General features: G+C 46.9%; 1 protein-coding gene across 3 annotated transcripts in view; it reads right to left on the reverse strand.

Annotated features, from left to right (window-relative positions):
- Positions 1-21,028, reverse strand: part of LOC137638759 (ubiquitin carboxyl-terminal hydrolase 48-like) — a 355,352-nt gene that overhangs the window by 289,373 nt on the left and 44,951 nt on the right. The gene's annotated exons all lie outside the window — the stretch shown is intronic.

A 21,028-nucleotide genomic window follows, 5' to 3' on the forward strand; every position in this document is an offset into this window, starting at 1 on the left:
TCAGAGTACCCTTACACATAATGTATACTGTAATTTACACTTGAGCAGATATTTTCAAATACTGTAATAAGACTTCAAAAATAAGTAAAAGACTTGCATAGTTCTATATAATTTGGTAGTGTGCATGTGTATGAGTTCACTTAAACTTCTTTTCATCTCCTGAAGAAAACTTACTTACAATAACCTAAACTTTATCCATTACGTTTAAAATGTAGAAAGAAATGTATTCTTAAATTTAATTGTTCTATCATTTAGCTACAGTTCATGACCCTTTCCTGTGAAAACACCACAATTTTGTTTTCAAATATGTATCTTTCCCAACTACATAAACCTAAGTCCTTTAATAGCAGAATGATTTTAGTAAAGCTTGAAATTCAGCTGTTGAAATTTTTGACATGGTGTCAGTAATTATTGGTGAAGGGGGGATGTCCTGCTCCATGCCAGCTCACCGAATTGCCACTTTGAACTTCAACTAGGGGTTGCAAGGTGGATGTGATGGATGAGGCTGAAAGTTTAACTTAAAGGACCAGGTTTATATACTGTAGTTAGGAAAAATATAAATTATCTTTCCAATATAATTTGTTCCTATACAAATACAAAACCTCATCCTTAAATAGGAGATTTACTCTTAGGAGGAAGTTCAAAAGACCAAACTGGCTGGTCTAAAATCCCTGGATGTCAGGACACTCAGACCTAGAGTCACACAAGAGTGTTAACTCTAATCCACCTCGTATCAGCCTGATAAGGATTTTCAAGTGAGAGGCTAAGTTTGTTAGTAAACAGACAGTCATGGAGGGAGAAACCTATATCCACATTGGGTTATAAGGTCTAAAATGTACTGCTGATTGAGTGGTGGGTTTACATTTATGTCTATCCTCCCCTCTCCCAGGAGGATGGGGGAATTACTTCTCGAAGTAAATAGAATAGTTCTTGGCTGTGAAGGTTGTCTAGTGTTTCTAGACCCCTGCCTTCAAGATTGCTTAAGAAATAAATTCTTCCCATAGGCTGTGGTGCTCCCACACCTCAAACTTTGTGAGCATCTGCATGTGCAGGCTTTTATGGTTCTCCTGGGCTTTGTTTTAAGCTCTATCTATTATCTCTCAAAGCCAGAAGGTGTTCCTATTGAGCTTCTTACACCTGACTGTGCTGATGAATAAGTTTTGGAGCTGTGGTCTGAAGGGTTGAGCCTGCTTCAAGTAGAGTTTTAGTGGCCTTACGGGGCAAAGAATTAATCGTTTAGATCGTCATTTGCCTTCCTGAGTGCGGGAAGCAACTGGGGTCATACACGGCCAGGTTCTGAATTTTAGCAATGAATTCAGGAATGATGGAATAAAAGCCTGTTCTCCATCCCTCAGTTTAACCATATTTACCGTGTATATGTAATGAATCTCACCTACTCAGTTTGCTGAGGCAAGGGCAAGCAAGAAAAGTGTCTTATGCATCAGATCCTTATCAGGTGTTTGCCACAAAGGTTTCTAGGGAGACTTTGTCAGAGAGCTAAGAACTCTAGTGATGTTCCAAAAGGATGGTTTGACTGCTCTAAGCTCCTCATGAGCATTGAAAATTCCCAAGAAGAGAAGTCTAAACTCTTCAGCCTAAGGACTATGCTCATGGTTGAGTAATAGCCTTTCATCACTGAAGTTATGAGGAGCTTCTTTCTGCAAAGATAAAGGAGGAAGTATGCTATTCCTTGTATAGAGGCTCCAACAAGAGAAGTACCCCTTCTACTACAACAATCACAGTAGATGGCCCACTTTGCCTGATAGACTGCTGTAAAAGACTTATGGAGATATCTAGAAATTTGACATGCAGTGCCTCACAAAAAGCCTTTTACTCGCCAGAGATGTTGGATGGTCTCCATCTGTGAAGTATCAAATATGTCATCGACCTGTGCTGTTTCCAAAAGTGTGGTTAAAAAAGCATGGCGAGCAACAGGATGTTCGGGCATATGGCACGCCATAGAATGAACCCGCGCACCACGTTTGCCATTTTGTTTGCACGCGCCAAGTCGGTCGTGCGCGCCAAGTCGATCATGCACGCCGATCCGGTCGTGCACGCCGATCCGGTCATGCGCGCCAATTTGGTCGTGCATGCAAGAGCTCTCAGGTTGGTGAGAGAACTCACTGCTACGCTCACCGAAGGTTCACGATAGCTTGTGTTGTGTGAGCGCGAACGTTCTACACAACGAGAGTTTGAAAACTCTCTGTCATAAAAAGAATGACTATGGTCACAAGAACCCGAAAGCTCAGCGTGAACTGTGGTGCACGAATCAGAAGGATCAACGCAACGAGAAACCGAAGTTTTTCTGTCACGATGCACCGAAGTGTTAGCGCGACTAAAGTTACGAGAACCCAAGGGTTCAGCGTACAGTAATTCAGGTTATGAGACCCCAAAGGGTCAACGTAACGAGGAACCGAGGTTCCTCTGTCACGAAACCCTGAAGGATCAACGTAACTGACAGTAAGAGAACCCGGAGGTTCAACGTTACCATCGTTACGAGAGCCCGAGGGTTCAGCGTAACAGAAACCCGAAGGTTTCAAGTCGCGAGAGCCCGAAGGTTCTGCGCGACGGAGACCCGAAGGACTCCTGCTGTCATGAGAACCCGCAGGATCAACATGACGAGAGCCCAAAGGCTCACGATCACGCCAGGCCAAAGGGTGATCGTCACAAGAACCCAAAAGGGTCAACGTGAGGAGAACCAGCAGGTTCAAAAAGACGTCTCCTCACAGCCCGAGGAGGAGAACGTCCGGGGTGGAGAGGGGTTACCCACCCCTCCACTCTACGAACCTCCGGAGAGGAACGTTCAACAGACTCCGCCCGAGGGGGAGACTGATTAAGGTCTACAGATAATTCCTCCGCAGGGGAGGAGAGTTCACCTGAAGCAGAACTACGCTTATAACAAGGTTCTCTTTCCACCCCTGGAGGAGAACCTAAAGCGTATATTTCCGATGTAGAGGCAATCTTCTCACGCGAACGAGATATGATCCCCCGAAGGAAAAGCTTGCCTTGGAGAGAGCCCTGCCACCACCCCTGGTGGGTTAGCTAACTCCATGGCATCGGAACCAGACTCTCGGCCTGACCGACGGGCAACAGCGCCTGCGCCCAGAAGAGGAGGATCGACCTCCACAGAGGAAGGAGATGACCGCCTTCTCTCTGCTCCCCTTTGGAGGAGTTCTAGAAGAACTTCCTTCGTAGGGGGACCATTGACGCCCAGCGATGGCCACAAAGACACAAGGTCTGGAAAGGAACAAGCGCTCCCTGGGGGAAGAGAAGGACCCGACTCACTAGGGGAGCCACCACCCTCGTCTATCCCACAGGGTTGACCTGGAGTCACAAGCCCTGCCATACTGCTCGACCGTGCCCCAGAAGGGCCTGGTCGAGGATTAGCTTCGGGCAGAGATTTGGGTGTAGAGGAAACAGAAGCCCGCGATTTCTTCTTTTTTGAGGAAGACCCCCGAAAGCGAAGATTCACGTTTAGACTTCTTCTTCTTCTTACGCACAAACCTCTCCCACTGGGAGGCAGGCCACTCACTACACTCGGAACAGGTGTTGTCCCGCGAACACTGAGTTCCCCGCAAGCCGGGCATAAAGGGTGTGGGTTCGTCTCCACGGACGACATGAAGGTGTCACAGCGGCGGCCTTCAATCCCTGCACATGTCCACACAGCGGGACAATAACCAAACACACACCGATACACACAAAAGAAAAAGGAAAAGTAATAAAGTCCAGGCAGTTTGTTTGACGGGAGACTCATTATCTGAGTTTGTCAGCACTCTACCGAGCCAAAAGCAAAAGTGGTTACTCAACCAACAGGTGTGAGTGAGCGGGATAGCTAGTCTACCCCAACCCCCTCCAGCTAACTAGCGGATGGGGTAATTATCCCTCACTAAAATTGTCTTGGCTGGTTTTCAGCATTGCCAAAAGTAATATCCTATAAATAGCAAAGGTTTGTATCTGTGTCGGAATAAAGGTTATTTATTGATGTATCACCAATGTATATTAATTGTATTACTGAGCAAAATAGTTACTATTAAAAATATGAGCGATTTGAAGAAAACCGGTTGTTTATACATGATAGAAACATACCTCTCTACAGTAAGAGTAACATTAAAGGGATTTTGACAAAGGAAAAATCTATTTCTGGGGAGAGACCTGTGACGCCCGGTGAAAAGGGTCCTTCTTTACACTTTTCTAATATAAATCTTCCAAATATACTAGAGAAAGATAAAAGCATGGAATGCAGAGGTTACAACCCTCGCGCGATCACCTTGTGGGTGTCGTGTATTTAACAAGGGCGTGTGGAAACCACTATTCACAGGCTGTCTTCCATTTAGATAATCCCTTCATCAAAGGGGAGGGCCGTGACAGGCCCTAGAGAATACAATTGGACTACCCCACCGACACCTACTACTCGCGCTCTCCAGGTCATCCTTCTGCAAGAACATATGGCTTGGTAAGGAAAGGGTGGGTCCGTACAAAAATAACCGGGAAGGGTTTCACCGGGCGTCACAGGTCTCTCCCCAGAAATAGATTTTTCCTTCGTCAAAATCCCTTTTCTGGGTCGATCTGTGACGGCCGGTGAAAATATACCAGAGAATGCCTTCCAAGCCCAATAAAGTAATAACATAATGCGGAGAATACAATCCCCATGTACGACAATAATATAATATAATAATGTAAGAAACGTCCAATTACCAACTAGCCAAATGACATAGGGAGCGTAAGGATAAATAACTAAGACGACAAGGAATCAACTCAGTGTCGAATCGCAAAAGGCATCAAACCTTACATGTCTAAGCATATCTAAACCTTAAAGGAACTGTAACTACAATAACAGTTAAACCATAGGAATTAAACATGGCAAATATCATAGGGCTAACGAACTACCCAGGAGAGTGGCGACGTGGTGTGAGTGGCGGGTAGGAGGGAGAAGAGAAGACATGGAAGAAAGGAAGAAGCAGAGATTAATGGAGAGGGAAAAGGCTCCCCGCTGCCATCATTGGGTATTTAAGGGCCTGTAAGATCTATAGATAGTGGCGTTTGACAACCATAGGGGATTTCCAACCCGTATATTTTTTAAATATCATCAAAGTCCCTGTTCTGGAAGTAATTGATGTAGGTATCTACTGTCCGTATATCATGAGCCTGGGGAAATGATTCCGGATTAGTATGTTTAAAGAAGTAGAGGATTTGTTGCCTGATACCGTGAATGGAAATAGTACCTCCTTGTTCCCCGATAACCAAGGGGCCAGACGAGCGGGTGGCAGTTCTAGCTAAAAAAGGCCTTGAGAGTAGTGACTGAACACAGAGAAAAGATCCTGGGGAAGAAGAATAATCTTCCGAGGGGAGCACCTATTTTGCGGATCCTCATTTCTTAGCTAGGAAAGCATTGTCTGGAGAAAGGAGTTCTTCGGCTGAAGGGAGGAAATCTATGTTTTCCGGGTTCGTGAGAGAGCTGCTAGTTCTGATATTCCATCACCTGAGGCCAAAGCCGTTAGAAATAAAGTCTTCCTAAGAAGAGTGATAAGAGCAGGATTCATTGTCCGTGTCCGGCGCAAGTTTTGAGGACACCGTTCATAGACCAGAGTCCTTTTGTGGCCGAACCGAAGGTCAAAGCCTAGCACATGTTTTAGGAATAGATGAGAAATAGGAATCAGCTATGTTAATGTTAAACCCAACAAGGAAGATCTTCTCCAAAGCTGACTTGATAGTGGTTAAAGTGCTAACTGTTAGGCCTTTGCCAAATAAGAACCTCAAGAAAGAGATGTCTATATTCGGAGACATAAGAGTATGGTCTGAACTCTTAGGGAATCTGCTAGTTGTTAACGGCCGAATCATATTGGCGAATTGTCGAGTCCCTTTTGTCTGATTCGATGAAGAGATCGATTTCCGGTTCAATGTTCGCGTCTCTACGAGCTGCAAACTTCCTGTAGTCCACAAAGTCAGAGTTTTGGCTATCCTTGAGCAATCTGACACAGTGAGTTTGGATTACTTGAGTCAGTTTGGGGAACGGAATCCGGAAGGGACGGAGTTTCAACTCGAGGAGAAGAGGAAACCAACTGTTCTTGGCCAGTGAGGTGGTACTAAAGCCACTGCCCCCCGGGAAGGAGTGTAGTTTGTGTAAAAGTCTCATTAGAAGATTCACTGGAGGAAATAGGTAAACCTTCTTCTAATGGTTCCTGAGTATCCACCGGAATGAAATTATGTCTAGAGACCATTCTGACTCCAGTGGTTTCGTCCTGGCTAGTGAGTCCGCTCTCACATTCTGGACTCCCGCAAGGTGAGTTACTGACAGGATCCAGTTCTTTTCTGTTGGCCAGGCGAAGATAGTGACCAGTATCCGATTCAGGTTGGGTGACTTGGATCCTCCCCTGCTGACGCAGTGTACTACGTCTGTGCTGGCTGACACTACTCTGATGTGGCTCGACCTCGGAGGAGAGAGTCTCTTCAGGGTCAAGAACACTGCCATGGCTTCGAGAACATTGATATGGGTCTGTTTCATGGCGGGTGACCAAGACCCCTGAAACATCTGATGTTCGGAGTAATCCCCCCATCCACTTAGAGGCGCGGCTGTATGGAATGTCTTTTGTGGAGGTGGGAATTGTAGAGGAACCGATTTGGAGAGGTTCTTCGGTTCGGACCATGGGCGTAGTCTCATTTTCAAGACAGAGGGGATCTTTGAGACCTTGTCTCTTAAAGGTACTGTAGCTCTCTTTCTCCAAACTCGATTGATGTCTTTGAATTTTTGTTATTGCAGTGAATTGGAGAAGGCCGATGATACTTTCTAAGGCTCTTCTGGACATCTGTTTGTGTTTGAGAAAATTCTTGATCTTGGAAGCTATTCCTCTTACCTTTTTGGAAGGGAGAGACGTGTGCTTCGAAAGGTCCCACTGAATGTCTAACCATTCTAAGTGGCCTGATGGTTGCAGGCGAGACTTTTGGAGATTGACCCGAAATCACAGGTTGTCGAGAAATCAAAGTACTTCCTTCGTAGCTCTGTTGCCTTCTATGGCCGACCGGGCCCAAATGAGCCAACCGTCCAGATAAGCCATGATCTGTATCTCTTGGTTCCTGAATTGTCCTAACACTGTCTCTCCCAGTTTCATGAATATCCTGGGATCAATGTTGAGGCTGAAGGGCATGTCTTGAGCGCAAAGGCTTTCCTGCCTAGGTGGAAACTCAGATAAGAAGAGAAGTTTCGAGCTATAGGCACATGATAATAGTCGTCGGAAAGATCGACAGAGGTGGTGACGGCCCCACGGGGAAGTAAGGTCCGTACCTGAGAGATAGTCAACATCCGGAACTTGTCGCAGAGAGTGTAAGAGTTTAGCTTTGACAAGTCCCGGTCCACTCTCAATGCCGACAAGCCTTTCTTCGGAATTGTGAACAGGCGGCCTTGGAACTTCGGTGATCGGTCTCGTTTGATTGCTTTCTCCTTGAGTAACTCTGTGGTGTACTCTTTCAGGATGGGAGTGGATTTCTGGGAGAAGGTCACTGGTGGAGGAGGAGGACCTTGTGGCCATTTCCACCTCAAACCTTTAGAGATTATGCTATGAGCCCACGGACCGAAGGTCCAATGGTCTTGAAAGTGGTAAAGTCTCTCCCCTACCGGGACCACCTCGTTGTGAGGGAGTGAACCTAGGTCCTTTCCTTCCACGAGCCCCCTTTTTTCTAGGTCCGCCTCGATGGCGGAACTGTCTTTTACTCCTGTATCTTCCTCTCTGGTGTCCACGAAAGGAACCTGAGGGTTCGGAGCTAGGGCTGTATGCAGGCGAGGGCATCCAAACGGGGTTGGGCTGTGTACCTGGGGAATCAGTGAGGTAGCACACCTGATGAGGGGGGGATCCGGATGCATAGGCGTCGAATCAGAGGAAGACTGTGATGACGAGTGGGTAACTGACTATTGATGGCAGTGACCCCGGTTCGTTTTGTAGAGGGCAACTCTCTGCTTCTTCTTGAAGAAAGCTTGCTTTTGGTCTTCGACCTTCTTTCCGGCAGTGAGGCCCCGCCTTTCCTGCAATTTTGGGTTGCTCTCGTATCATCTTGTAGAACCTTGTTCACCTCCTGCTGAGGGAAGAGGGTTTTACCCCATCAGGAGGAAACTATCAGCCTGCTCGATTCCTGTCTGATAGAGGCCTCAGACAGAACGTATTTCCTACAACTAACCCGATCAGACCACCAAACGTGTAGGTCGAATTGGAAGGGCAGAGATTGGTTCTTCATGAATATCCGAAACAAAGTCTCAGTGGGATAAACCGAGGCTAGGGTCTCCCCGAGGTGGGGTCCGGCTCTTTAAGAGCCGGCATGGCCGAACCTTCTTTGTCAGCTTGAATAGTAAGACCTGTTCAAGTAATTTAAACTAGTACTGAATAAGTATCGATAACGATATTTGCTAATAAAAGCTATAATGTTTTACTTTCCTTAGAATCTCATAGAAAAACTGTGACCATCGAGATCTCAAAACTATACTTATTGACCGTCAAAACTATTTTTCTCAGCTATTTAACAACCAATTTCAAATCCAAATACATTGTTGTAAAGAGGAATAAATTTACACTGTTTTGTATAAAGGAATTTTTCCTAAAGTATATTTTCTATCTTTTATATTTTTTCAAATTTTTAAAATATATAAATATATAAATATTTATAAAAAAAAACACCAAAAATATGGAAAATTCCTACTGGCATTTCGTTTATATTGTACTGAACAAAATTCGTGGAAATCTTTAGCAAATTCTATTCAGTACTTTTTGATAGAAACCAAATTTAATTTTTTTTGTTTAATAGACTTTTTATTCATTCAAAACAAAAATGTTATTTTCATTAGTAAAATAAATTTTTGAATATACTTACCCGATAATCATGTAGCTGTCAACTCTGTTGCCCGACAGAATTCTACGGAAGGGATACGCCAGCGATCGCTATACAAGAGGGGGGTGTACTCACAAGCGCCACCTGTGGCCAGGTACTGCAGTACTTCTTGTTGACACCACTTCAATTTTTCCTCGGTCCACTGGTTCTATGGGGAGGAAGGGTGGGTCAATTAAATCATGATTATCGGGTAAGTATATTCAAAAATTTATTTTACTAATGAAAATAACATTTTTCAATATTAAACTTACCCGATAATCATGTAGCTGATTCACACCCAGGGAGGTGGGTGAAAACCAGTGTACATGTATATCAAGAAGCTAAGTATCCCGTATTTCATATTATCAGTTATTCAAAATAACAATGAAATTACAAGTACCTGGTAAGGAAGTCGACTTGAGCCATTACTCTGCCTTAAATAAGTTCGTCTTCCTTACTGAGCGCAGCGTTCCTCTTAGGAGGCTGAACAACTCTAAGGTGCTGAAGTATCAAGGGCTGCAACCCATACTAAAGGACCTCATCACAACCTTTAACCTCGGCGCTTCTCAAGAAAGAATTGACCACCCGCCAAATCAACAAGGATGTGGAAGGCTTCTTAGCCGACCGTACAACCCATAAAAAGTATTCAAGAGAAAGGTTAAAAGGTTATGGGATTATGGGAATGTAGTGGCTGAGCCCTCGCCTACTACTGCATTCGTTGCTACGAATGGTCCCAGGGTGTAGCAGTACTCGTAAAGAGACTGGACATCTTTGAGATAGAATGATGCGAACACTGACTTGCTTCTCCAATAGGTTGCATCCATAACACTCTGCAGAGAATGGCTCTGTTTGAAGGCCACTGAAGTAGCCACAGCTCCCACTTCATGTGTCCTTACCTTCAGCAAAGCAAGGTCTTCTTCCTTCAGATGAGAATGTGCTTCCCTAATCAGAAGCCTGAATAGTAAGAAACTGAGTTCTTAGAACTTGGAAAAGAAGGTTTCTTGATAGCACACCATAAGGCTTCTGATTGTCCTCGTAAAGGTTAAGACCTTTTTAGATAGTACCTAAGAGCTCTAACTGGGCAAAGTACTCTCTCCAGTTCATTCCCCACCAAGTTGGACAGGCTTGGGATCTCGAACGACTTAGGCCAAGGACGTGAAGGAAGCTCGTTTAGTAAAAACCGAGCTGCAAGGAACATGTAGCCGTTTCAGATGTGAAAACAATGATCCTGCTGAAGGCGTGGATCTCACTTACTCTTTTAGCTGTTGTCAAGCACACGAGGAAAAGAGTTTTTAATGTGAGGTCCTAAAAAGAGGCTGATTGGAGAGGTTCAAATCTTGATGACATAAGGAACCTTAGGACCACGTCTAGATTCCAGCCTGGAGTGGACAACCGACGTTCCTTTGAGGTCTCAAAAGACCTAGGGAGGTCCTGTAGATCTTTGTTGGTGGAAAGATCCAAGCCTCTGTGGCGGAAAACCGCTGCCAACATACTTCTGTAACCCTTGATCGTAGGAGCTGAAAGGGATCTTACTTTCCTAGATATAACAGGAAGTCAGCAATCTGGGTTACAGTGGTACTGGTTGAGGAAACTGCATTGGTCTTGTACCAGCTACGGAAGACTTCCCCTTGAGACTGATAGATTCTGAGAGTGGATGTTCTCCTTGCTTTGGCAATCGCTCTGGCTGCCTCCTTCGAAAAGCCCCTAGCTCTTGAGAGTCTTTCGAAAGTCTGAAGGCAGTCAGACGAAGAGCGTGGAGGTTTGGGTGTACCTTCTTTACGTGAGGTAGACGTAGAAGGTTCACTCCTAGAGGAAGAGTCCTGGGAATGTCGACCAGCCATTGCAGTACCTCTAAGAACCATTCTCTCGCGGGCCAGAGCGGAGCCAACCAACGTCAGCCGTGTCCCTTTGCGAGAGGAGAACTTCTGAAGTACCCTGTTGACAATCTTGAACGGCGGGAATGCATACAGGTCGAGATGGAACCAATCCAGCAGAAAAGCATCCACGTGAACTGCTGCTGGGTCTGGAATCGGAGAACAATACAACAGGAGTCTCTAGGTTATCGAGGTAGCGAACAGATCTATGGTTGGCTGACCCCACAGGGCCCAAAGTCTGCTGCAAACATTCTTGTGAAGGGTCCACTCTGTGGGGATGACCTGACCCTTCCGGCTGAGGTGATCTGCCATGACATTCATACCGCCCTGAATGAACCTCGTTACCAGCGTGAGCTTTCGATCTTTAGACCAGATGAGGAGGTCCCTTGCAATCTAGAACAACTTCACGAAAGAGTCCCTCCCTGCTTGAAGATGTAAGCCAGGGCTGTGGTGTTGTCAGAGTCCACCTCCACCACTTTGTTAAGCTGGAGGGACTTGAAGTTTATCAAGGCCAGAAGAACCGCCAACAACTCCTTGCAATTGATGTGAAGTGTCCTTTGCTCCTGATTCCATGTTCCCGAGCATTCCTGTCCGTCCAAAGTCGCACCCCAGCCCGTGTCTGATGTGTCCGAGAGGAGACGGCGGTCGGGTTTCTGAACAGCCAAAGGTAGACTTCCTTGAGAAGAAAGCTGTTCTTACACCACGCGAGAGAAGACCTCCTCTCTTCGGAAACAGGAACTGAGACCGTCTCTAGCGTCATGTCCTTTATCCAGAGAGCAGCTAGATGATACTGAAGGGGGGGAGGTGGAGTCTCCCTAACACGATGAACAGGGCCAGCGATGAAAGTGTCCCTGTTACACTCATCCACTACCTGACTGAGCATCGGTTCCTTCTCAGCATGCTCTGGATGCATTCTAGGGCTTGGAAGATCCTTGGGGCCGACGGAAAAGCCCGAAAAGCTCGACTCTGAAGATCCATACCCAGGGAGACAATGGTCTGGGATGGGATGAGCTGAGACTCCTCAAAATTGACCAGGAGGCCCAGTTCCTTGGTCAGATCCATAGTCCATCTGAGAATCTCCAGACAGCGACGACTAGTGGGAGCTCTTAAAAGCCAGTCGTCTGACGGAGCCGGACACAAGATCATGGTACTGCTGCACAGTCTGTGAACTGTCAACCATGGGGAAGCGAGGAAGTACAGTGACAACCCGAAGCTGTCTAGACTGTCTGGGTCGTACAGACAACTCCTTATCGGGTTGCTGAGGTTGCCGCACTGCGTCACAACAAGTCACTTCTGCTGGTTGTTGAACGTCTTCCCAGTGACACACTGACTCCGTAAACAAAAAATCCTTTAACAAGGACTAAGCTTGGACTGCATGTCTTGCAACACAGCTCAAGGTCTATGGGAGCAGGTGTGGTAACAGACGGGGTTTGTGACTGAAGTGGAACCATTACCTTCCCTGGAAGCATGTTATGCTTAAATAAAAGTCCATAGGAGGCTACGCAGCTAAAGGCTCCTCTCCAAATGACAGAGTCCTCAAGGGAATATCAGAAGGAGGGAGAAAAGCACTTTCTCATCTACAGGGACCATATCCGAGAAAAGCTAAGTTCTCTCAGTGAGGGTTTCAATGGTGCAAAAGCAGCAGACTAGAAGGCAACGTTATGAAACTGCTTGACAGTCTAGTGAGTTGGCAACAACCAAAGATGTGTGACTGAGAAGCATGCGGTAAGGTATGCAGAGCATGCTGTATGCAGAGCATGCTGTATGTAGAGCATGTGTATGCAGAGCATGCTGAATGCAGAGCATGCTGTATGCAGAGCATGTTGTATGCAGAGTATGCTGAATGCAGAGCATGCTGTATGCAGAGCATGTTGTATGCAGAGCCTGCTGTATGCAGAGCATGCTGTATGTAGAGCATGTTGTATGCAGAGCATGCTGAATGCAGAGCATGCTGTATGCAGAGCATGTTGTATGCAGAGCATGCTGTATGCAGAGCATGCTGTATGCAGAGCATGCTGTATGCAGAGCATGCTGTATGTAGAGCATGCTGTAAGGTAAGCAGAGCGTGTTGCATGGCGTGTAACATTTCTCAGAAATTCCATGACCAGTGCTAGAGTGAGTAATATCGCATTACCGTCCATTGAAAGTGCACGTGCCGAGGGAATTGATTTAGACTGTTTTGTTGATGAATTTGATAGCCGGCATGATAATCGTAGAATTAAGCTACACTAAATGTACTATAATCTACTTCACCTCAGGAAAGGGAAACTCGCCCTGTTGGCAACACTGCATTACTTCATGCATGCTTGCATGGGGTTTTAATATCAACATAATATTTACCTTACATTCATAACTCATGATTCATTTTTGTTTTGAAGATATTTTTGCCATATTTTGCGATATTGTTAAAAATATATTGCAAGGAAAACATATATATTTTTATATAAGTAATACAAATAACCTCCATTATCATAATGTTTGTGTAGGCATACATGTATATGATTACAAATGCAAGTTATGAAAGTAATGAGGTGTTATTATTGTCATGTTATTTCCAAGTTGAATGGGAAGAGGCTCAAGTTGAGGAGAAAGTGGCAGATGCATGCGTTGAGGTGGCTGACTCATAGCATGAGGTTGCTGCCTCAAGAGTTGCGCTTGCTGTAAGGGTTGCGGATGCGCAGTAGCAGGTTCCTGAGGAACGAGTTAAGGTTCCTGAGGTGTGAGCTGCGAGAGTTGAGGTAGCGGCTGCGCAGAACGCAGTTCTTGTCTCGCGAGTTGAGGTTCCTGAGGTGCTAGCCTAAGCTGCAGCGAGTGCTGAGGTGGCTGCCTCATTGATGGAAGAGGTTGTCGTACCTCAAGAGATTGTTGCCTCGCTGGTGGAACCGCAAGCGGAAGCGGAGGAAGTAAGGCATAAGATTCCTGCTCCCATTGCTGAGGTTGCCTTAAGGAAGGCGGAGGTTGCTGCACACCGCTGGTAACTGGCAACTCAGTACGCGGTAAGGTATCCTGAGGAACCTCAACATCGTACGCCTGGCAGACTGGACTGCTGATGACTGCGGAGAGTCAGAGCTAACCCAATGACTGCATCCGGGTTGTTGAACTCTAGAGGTCTGGACTTTACGTTTAAGAGGTCTTGAGACCTGAGTCCAGCTTTATCTCCCCGAAATTTCTTCTGCAGACGAGTAAAATAAGGGCTCAATCGTCTGCGGGTGGGAGTGACGGTCTCTGTAAGACACGCCCGCAACCACCGAGGATACTTCTGTGCGCCGATCAAGGCCTGCCGAACCCTTTTGCCCTTCGACATTGCTTCTCCCCTGGGCTTGGGAGCTTGCAAGAGGTCCCGGACTGGGAGGACGACTGGCACGCAAGAAGTACCCTCACGCACAACACTGACACACTTTGCGCTAATCACTTATCACTTTTGAATTTCTGTTTGCACTTATTTCACTGAACTCGAAACTTTAAGTGGTTTGTACCTGAAACACGCAATTCTATCCTTCTTTAAAAGTTAGTAATTGTGAAAACAGAATTACAATGTAACAGAAAAAATCTAATGAAAGATAAATAATTCAGTGGCTGGAAAGAGACTAAACACTAGATCAAATAAACTACGTTTAAAATCTCTCACCGCATAAAGCTTGAGAACAAGAATAAACTCTAGAAACGTTTACCTTCTTCCCCTAAAGAGACTAGGGAGAAGAGCAAAAACGATAACAACGTTACTCGCTTGAACGAAACGTTTATCCAGCTCTCTCTCCCTCCGTCTCTATCTCTCTCTCTCTCTCTCTCTCTAGACTTAGAACCTGAGAGAAGAGCCCAATCATATATACTCGTTAAAACATATTATTGTTAAAGGAAAAAAACTGAAAGATTTCCCAAATAAAAATGTTATTTTTATTAGTAAAATAAATTTTTGAATATACTTACCCGATAATCATGTAGCTGTCAACTCCGTTGCCCGACAGAATTCTACGGGAGGGATACGCCAGCTATCACAATACTAGAAGGGGGTGTACTCACCAGCGCCACCTGTGGCCAGGTACTACAGTACTTCTTGTTGACACCTCCTCAATTTTTCCTCGGTCCACTGGTTCTCTATGGGGAGGAAGGGAGGGTCAATTAAATCATGATTATCGGGTAAGTATATTCAAAAATTTATTTTACTAATAAAAATAACATTTTTCAATATTAAACTTACCCGATAATCATGTAGCTGATTCACACCCAGGGGGGTGGGTGAAAACCAGTGTACAAGATTAAAGGATAGCTAAGTATCCCGTATTTCATATAATCAGTTATCTCAAAATAACAATGAAATAATAAGTACCTGGTAAGGAAGTCGACTTGAACCGTTACTCTGCCTTTTTTTTAAGTTCGTCTTCCTTACTGAGCGCAGCGTTCCTCTTAGGAGGCTGAATCAACTCTAAGGTGCTAAAGTATATAGGGCTGCAACCCCTACTAAAGGACCTCTACACAACCTCTAACCCAGGCGCTTCTCAAGAATGAATTGACCACCCGCCAAATCAAAAGGATGCGGAAGGCTTCTTAGCCTACCGTAACAACCATAAAAACAACAATAAAAGCATTCAAGAGAAAGGTTAAAAAAGGTTATGGGATTAAGGGAATGTAGTGGCTGAGCCCTCACCTACTACTGCACTCGCTGCTACGAATGGTCCCAGGGTGTAGCAGTTCTCGTAAAGAGACTGGACATCTTTAAGATAAAATGATGCAAACACTGACTTGCTCCTCCAATAGGTTGCATCCATTATGCTCTGCAGAGAACGGTTTTTATTAAAGGCCATCGAAGTAGCTACGGCTCTCACTTCGTGGGTCCTTACCTTCAGCAAAGCAAGGTCTTCCTCCTTCAAATGAGAATGGGCTTCTCTAATCAGAAGCCTTATATAATACGAAACCCCGTTCTTGGACATGGGCCTCGAAGGTTTCTTGATTGCACACCATAAGGCTTCTGACTGTCCTCGAATAGGTTTTGACCTATTAAGATAAAATTTCAGAGCTCTGACAGGGCAAAGAACTCTTTCTAGCTCGTTACCTACCATGTTGGAGAGGCTAGGAATTTCAAACGATCTAGGCCAAGGACGTGAAGGAAGTTCATTCTTAGCTAAGAATCCGAGCTGTAAAGAACATGTTGCAGATTCGGATGTGAACCCAATGTTCTTGCTGAAGGCATGAACCTCACTGACTCTTTTAGCTGTTGCAAGGCAGACGAGAAAAAGAGTCTTGAGGGTAAGGTCCTTGAAGGAAGCTGACTGGAGAGGTTCGAACCTAGGTGACATAAGGAACCTTAAGACTACGTCTAGATTCCAGCCTGGAGTGGGTAGACGACGTTCTTTAGAAGTCTCAAAAGACTTAAGGATGTCTTGAAGGTCCTTGTTGGAAGAAAGGTCCAAACCTCTGTGGCGGAGAACTGAAGCCAACATACTCCTGTACCCTTTAATCGTAGGAGCTGAAAGGGATCTCTCATTCCTAAGATGTAATAGGAAGTCAGCTATTTGGGTCACAGAGGTATTGGTAGAGGAAACTGCATTGGCTCTACACCAGCTCCGGAAGACTTCCCACTTGGATTGGTAGACTCTACGAGTGGATACCCTCCTTGCTCTGGCAATCGCACTGGCTGCCTCCTTCGAAAAGCCTCTAGCTCTAGCGAATCTTTCGACAGTCTGAAGGCAGTCAGCCGAAGAGCGTGGAGGTTTGGGTGCAACCTGTCTACGTGAGGTTGACGTAGAAGGTCCACTCTTAGAGGGAGAGTCCTGGGGACGTCGACCAGCCATTGTAGTACCTCTGTGAACCATTCTCTTGCAGGCCAAAGGGGAGCAACCAGCGTCAGCCGTGTCCCTTCGTGCGAGATGAACTTCTGAAGGACTTTGTTTATGATCTTGAACGGTGGGAATGCGTAAAGGTCGAGATGGGACCAGTTCAGCAGAAAAGCATCCACATGAACTGCTGCTGGGTCTGGAACTGGGGAACAGTACAAAGGAAGTCTCTTGGTCATGGAGGTGGCAAAAAGATCTATTGTCGGCTGACCCCACAAGGTCCAAAGTCTGTTGCACACGCTCTTGTGGAGGGTCCATTCCGTGGGGATGACCTGATCCCTTCTGCTTAGGCGATCTGCTGAGACGTTCATGTTGCCCTGAATGAACCTCGTAACTAGGGTGAGGTTTAGACTTCTTGACCAAATGAGGAGGTCCCTTGCTATCTCGTATAGGCTCCTCGAATGGGTCCCTCCTTGCTTGGAGATGTAAGCCAAGGCTGTGGTGTTGTCGGAGTTCACCTCCACCACCTTGCCTAGCAGGAGGGACTTGAAGTTCAATAGGGCTAAATGAACTGCTAGTAGCTCCTTGCAGTTGATGTGGAGCGTTTCCTGTTCCTCGTTCCACGTTCCCGAGCACTCCTGTCCGTTCAAGGTCGCGCCCCAGCCCGAGTCCGATGCATCCGAGAAGAGATGAAGATTGGGGGTCTGAATCGCCAACGATAGGCCCTCCCTGAGAAGGAGATTGGTCTTCCACCACAAGAGAGTGGTCTTCATCTCTTTGGTGACTGGGATAGAGACTGCTTTGAGCGTCAAACCCTTGTCCCAATGAGCTGCTAGATGGAATTGGAGAGGGCGGAGGTGGAGTCTCCCTAGCTCGACGAACAGGGCCAACGATGAAAGGGTCCCTGTGAGACTCATCCACTGTCTCACCGAGCAACTGCTCCTCTTCAGCATGCTCAGGATGCAATCTAGGGCTTGGCTTATCCTTGGGGCCGATGGAAAAGCCCGAAAATCCTGACTCCGAATCTCCATTCCCAGGTACACAATGGATTGGGAGGGAATGAGCTGGGACTTTTCTAAATTGACTAACAGACCCAGTTCTTTGATCAAGTCCAAAGTCCAGTTGAGACTCTCCAGACAGCGACGACTCGTGGAGGCTCTCAACAGCCAGTCGTCTAAATAAAGGGAGGCTCTGATGTCCGATAAGTGGAGGAATTTTGCTATATTCCTCATCAGATGCGTAAACACCATAGGAGCTGTGCTTAGGCCAAAACACAGGGCTTGGAATTGGTAGACAACCTTTCCGAAAACGAATCTTAGGAAAGGTTGGGAGTCTGGATGAATAGGAACGTGAAAGTAAGCATCTTTCAGGTCCAACGAGACCATCCAGTCCTCCTGCCTGACCGCTGCTAGGACCGACTTCGTCGTCTCCATAGTGAACGTCTGCTTGGTGACATAAGCATTGAGCGCGCTGACGTCCAGCACCGGTCTCCAACCTCCTGTCTTCTTGGCCACCAGAAAGAGACGGTTGTAGAAGCCCGGGGATTGATGGTCCCGGACTATAACCACTGCCTTCTTTTGTAACAGGAGCGACACCTCCTGGTGTAACGCTAGCCTCTTGTCCTTTTCTTTGTAGTTGGGAGAGAGGTTGATGGGAGATGTGGTCAGAGGGGGTTTGCGGCAGAATGGTATCCTGTAACCCTCCCTCAGCCAACTGACAGACTGGGCGTCTGCACCTCTCTTTTCCCAGGCTTGCCAGAAGATCTTGAGTCTGGCTCCTACTGCTGTCTGGAGAGGAGGAGAGTCAGTTTTTGCCTTTAGAAGCCTTGGAACCTTTCCTAGACTTGCTCCTGGAAGAGTCTGGACGGGAGCTTCCTCGGCTGGGGGCTCTACCACGAAAGGGCGGAATAAACCTCGTAGCAGGAGTATCAGCCACTGGGGTGCGAAAAGTCCTGGGGACTGAGGGAGCAACCTTAGTCTTACGAGCTGATGAGGCCACAAGATCATGGGTGTCCTTTTGAATCAGGGCCGCAGACAAGTCCTTAACAAGCTCTTCGGGAAACAGGAACTTAGAGAGCGGAGCAAAAAGGAGTTGAGACCTTTGACAAGGTGTGATGCTGGAGGAAAGGAAGGTACAAAGCTGCTCCCTTTTCTTAAGCACTCCTGACACAAACATTGAAGCAAGCTCGCCAGATCCATCCCTAATAGCTTTATCCATGCAGGACATTAAGAGCATGGCTGAGTCCTTGTCCGCAGGGGAGGTCTTCTTGCTAAGGGCCCCCAGGCACCAGTCTAGGAAATTGAACATCTCAAAGGCTCGAAATACACCCTTTAGGAAGTGATCTAGATCGGAGAAGGTCCAGCAAACCTTAGAGCGCCTCATTGCTGTTCTACGAGGAGAGTCTACCAAACTTGAGAAGTCAGCCTGGGCAGAGGCAGGTACTCCCAAGCCTGGTTCCTCTCCTGTGGCATACCAAACGCCCGCTTTGGAAGTGAGCTTAGTCGGAGGAAACATAAAGGAAGTCTTTCCTAGTTGCTGCTTAGACTGCAACCACTCCCCTAAAATTCTTAAAGCTCTCTTAGAGGACCTTGCAAAGACGAGCTTAGTATAAGTTGACTTGGCTGGCTGCATGCCCAGCGAAAACTCAGATGGCGGAGTGCGGGGGGTAGCAGAGACAAAATGGTCTGGGTATACCTCTCTGAAAAGAACCAAGACCTTACGAAAGTCAATAGGAGGCGGAGAAGACTTGGATTCATCCACGTCTGATGAGGGATCCAGGTGTGCAGCCTCATCATCAGAAACCTCATCACCAGAGTGTAGCGAAGTGAGAGGTAAGGTATGCTGAACAGCAGAATCTGCACGAGCGGGAGCAAAAACGCTTGTGGTTTCATCCTCAAGACTCTGTTGCTGAGGCAAAACCTGAGGTTCAGGCTGCAAAGGCTGGTCAAAAGGAGTAGCAGAAGGTAGGCGCATGGGTTGAGGAGGCTGACTCCTGGCATGAGTGTCTTGCCTCAAGGGTTGCGCTTGCTGTAAGGTGAGCGGATGCGCAGTAGCAGGTTCCTGAGGAACGAGTTGAGGTTCCTGAGGTGTGAGCTGCGAGAGTTAAGGTAGTGGCTGCGCAGAACGCAATACTTGTCTCGCGAGTTGAGGTTCCTGAGGCGCAAAGCTAAGGTGTTGAGGCTCTCGCCTTGAGGAGGGTTGAGGTCGCTGCAGCGAGAGCTGAGGTGTCTGCCTCATGGATGGGAGAGGTTGTTGTACCTCAAGAGAGTGTTGCCTCACTGGTGGAACCGCAAGTGGAAGCGGAGGAAGTAAGGTATAAGCTTCCTGTTCCCATTGCTGAGGTTGCCTTAAGGAAGGCGGAGGTAGCTGCACACCGCTGGAAACTGGTAACTCAGTACGTGGTAAGGTATCCTGAGGAGCCTCAACATCGTACGCCTGGCAGACAGGACTGCGGTTAGGCGGAGCGATCGCAGGAGGAGGTGTAACCTTCTCAGCCTGACACTCACGCATCAAGACCGCAAGTTGTGACTGCATGGACTGCAGTAGAGTCAACTTGGGGTCGGCAGACACTAAGGTCTGCTGAGGCAAAGCCTTAACAGAAGAGATCTGTTGCGGCAGCACCTTACTCCTCTTAGGAGGAGTGCATTCAACTGATGACTGCGGCGAGTCAGAGCTGATCCAATGACTGCAGCCAGGTTGTAGAGCTCTTGAGGTCTGGACTCTGCGTTTGAGAGGTCTTGAGACCTGAGTCCAACGTTTCCTCCCTGACAATTCTTCAGCAGACGAGTAAAAGACGGGCTCAATCGTCTGCGGGTGGGAGTGACGGTCTCTGGAAGACACGCCCGCAACCACCGAGGATACTTCTGTGCGCCGATCAAGGCCTGCCGAACCCTTTTGCCCTTCGACATTGCTTCTCCCCTGGGCTTGGGAGCTTGCAAGAGGTCCCGGACTGGGAGGACGACTGGCACGCACAGAAGTACCCTCACGCACCACACTGACACTGACACTAGCACTTGGCACTGCACTGACACTAGCACTTGTCACAGCACTGGCACTATTACCACCCACTGCACTCTTGACCTTAAGTTCCTTGACTTCGGCCATAAGAGACTTATGATCACTAACCACCGATTCCACTTTGTCACCTAAAGCCTGAATGGCACGCAAAACAACAGACATATCAGGTTGAGGGCAAATAGTAGGTTCGGGGGTAGCCACTACAGGGGGAGGAAAAGGTAGGGGATCATGAGGTGAGGAAAAAAGTGAAGAGCGAGAACTCCTCCTAACTCTCTCTCTCTCTAACTTGGTTGAATATTTAAGAAATCGGACAAAATCAAGTTCCGAAAGTCCGGCGCATTCCTCACATCGATCTTCCAACTGACAGGGTCTTTCCCTACAGTCAGAACAAGCGGTGTGAGGATCTACCGAGGCCTTCGGAATACGCCTATTACAAGACCTACATCGTCTATGGGGTGGGGCTTGTGAAATGTCAGACATCTTGAATCAAAGAGTTAGCCAAGTGGGGATTCCAAA

The sequence above is a fragment of the Palaemon carinicauda genome, chromosome 3, assembly GCF_036898095.1.
Source record: "Palaemon carinicauda isolate YSFRI2023 chromosome 3, ASM3689809v2, whole genome shotgun sequence".
Classification (NCBI taxonomy): domain Eukaryota; kingdom Metazoa; phylum Arthropoda; class Malacostraca; order Decapoda; family Palaemonidae; genus Palaemon; species Palaemon carinicauda.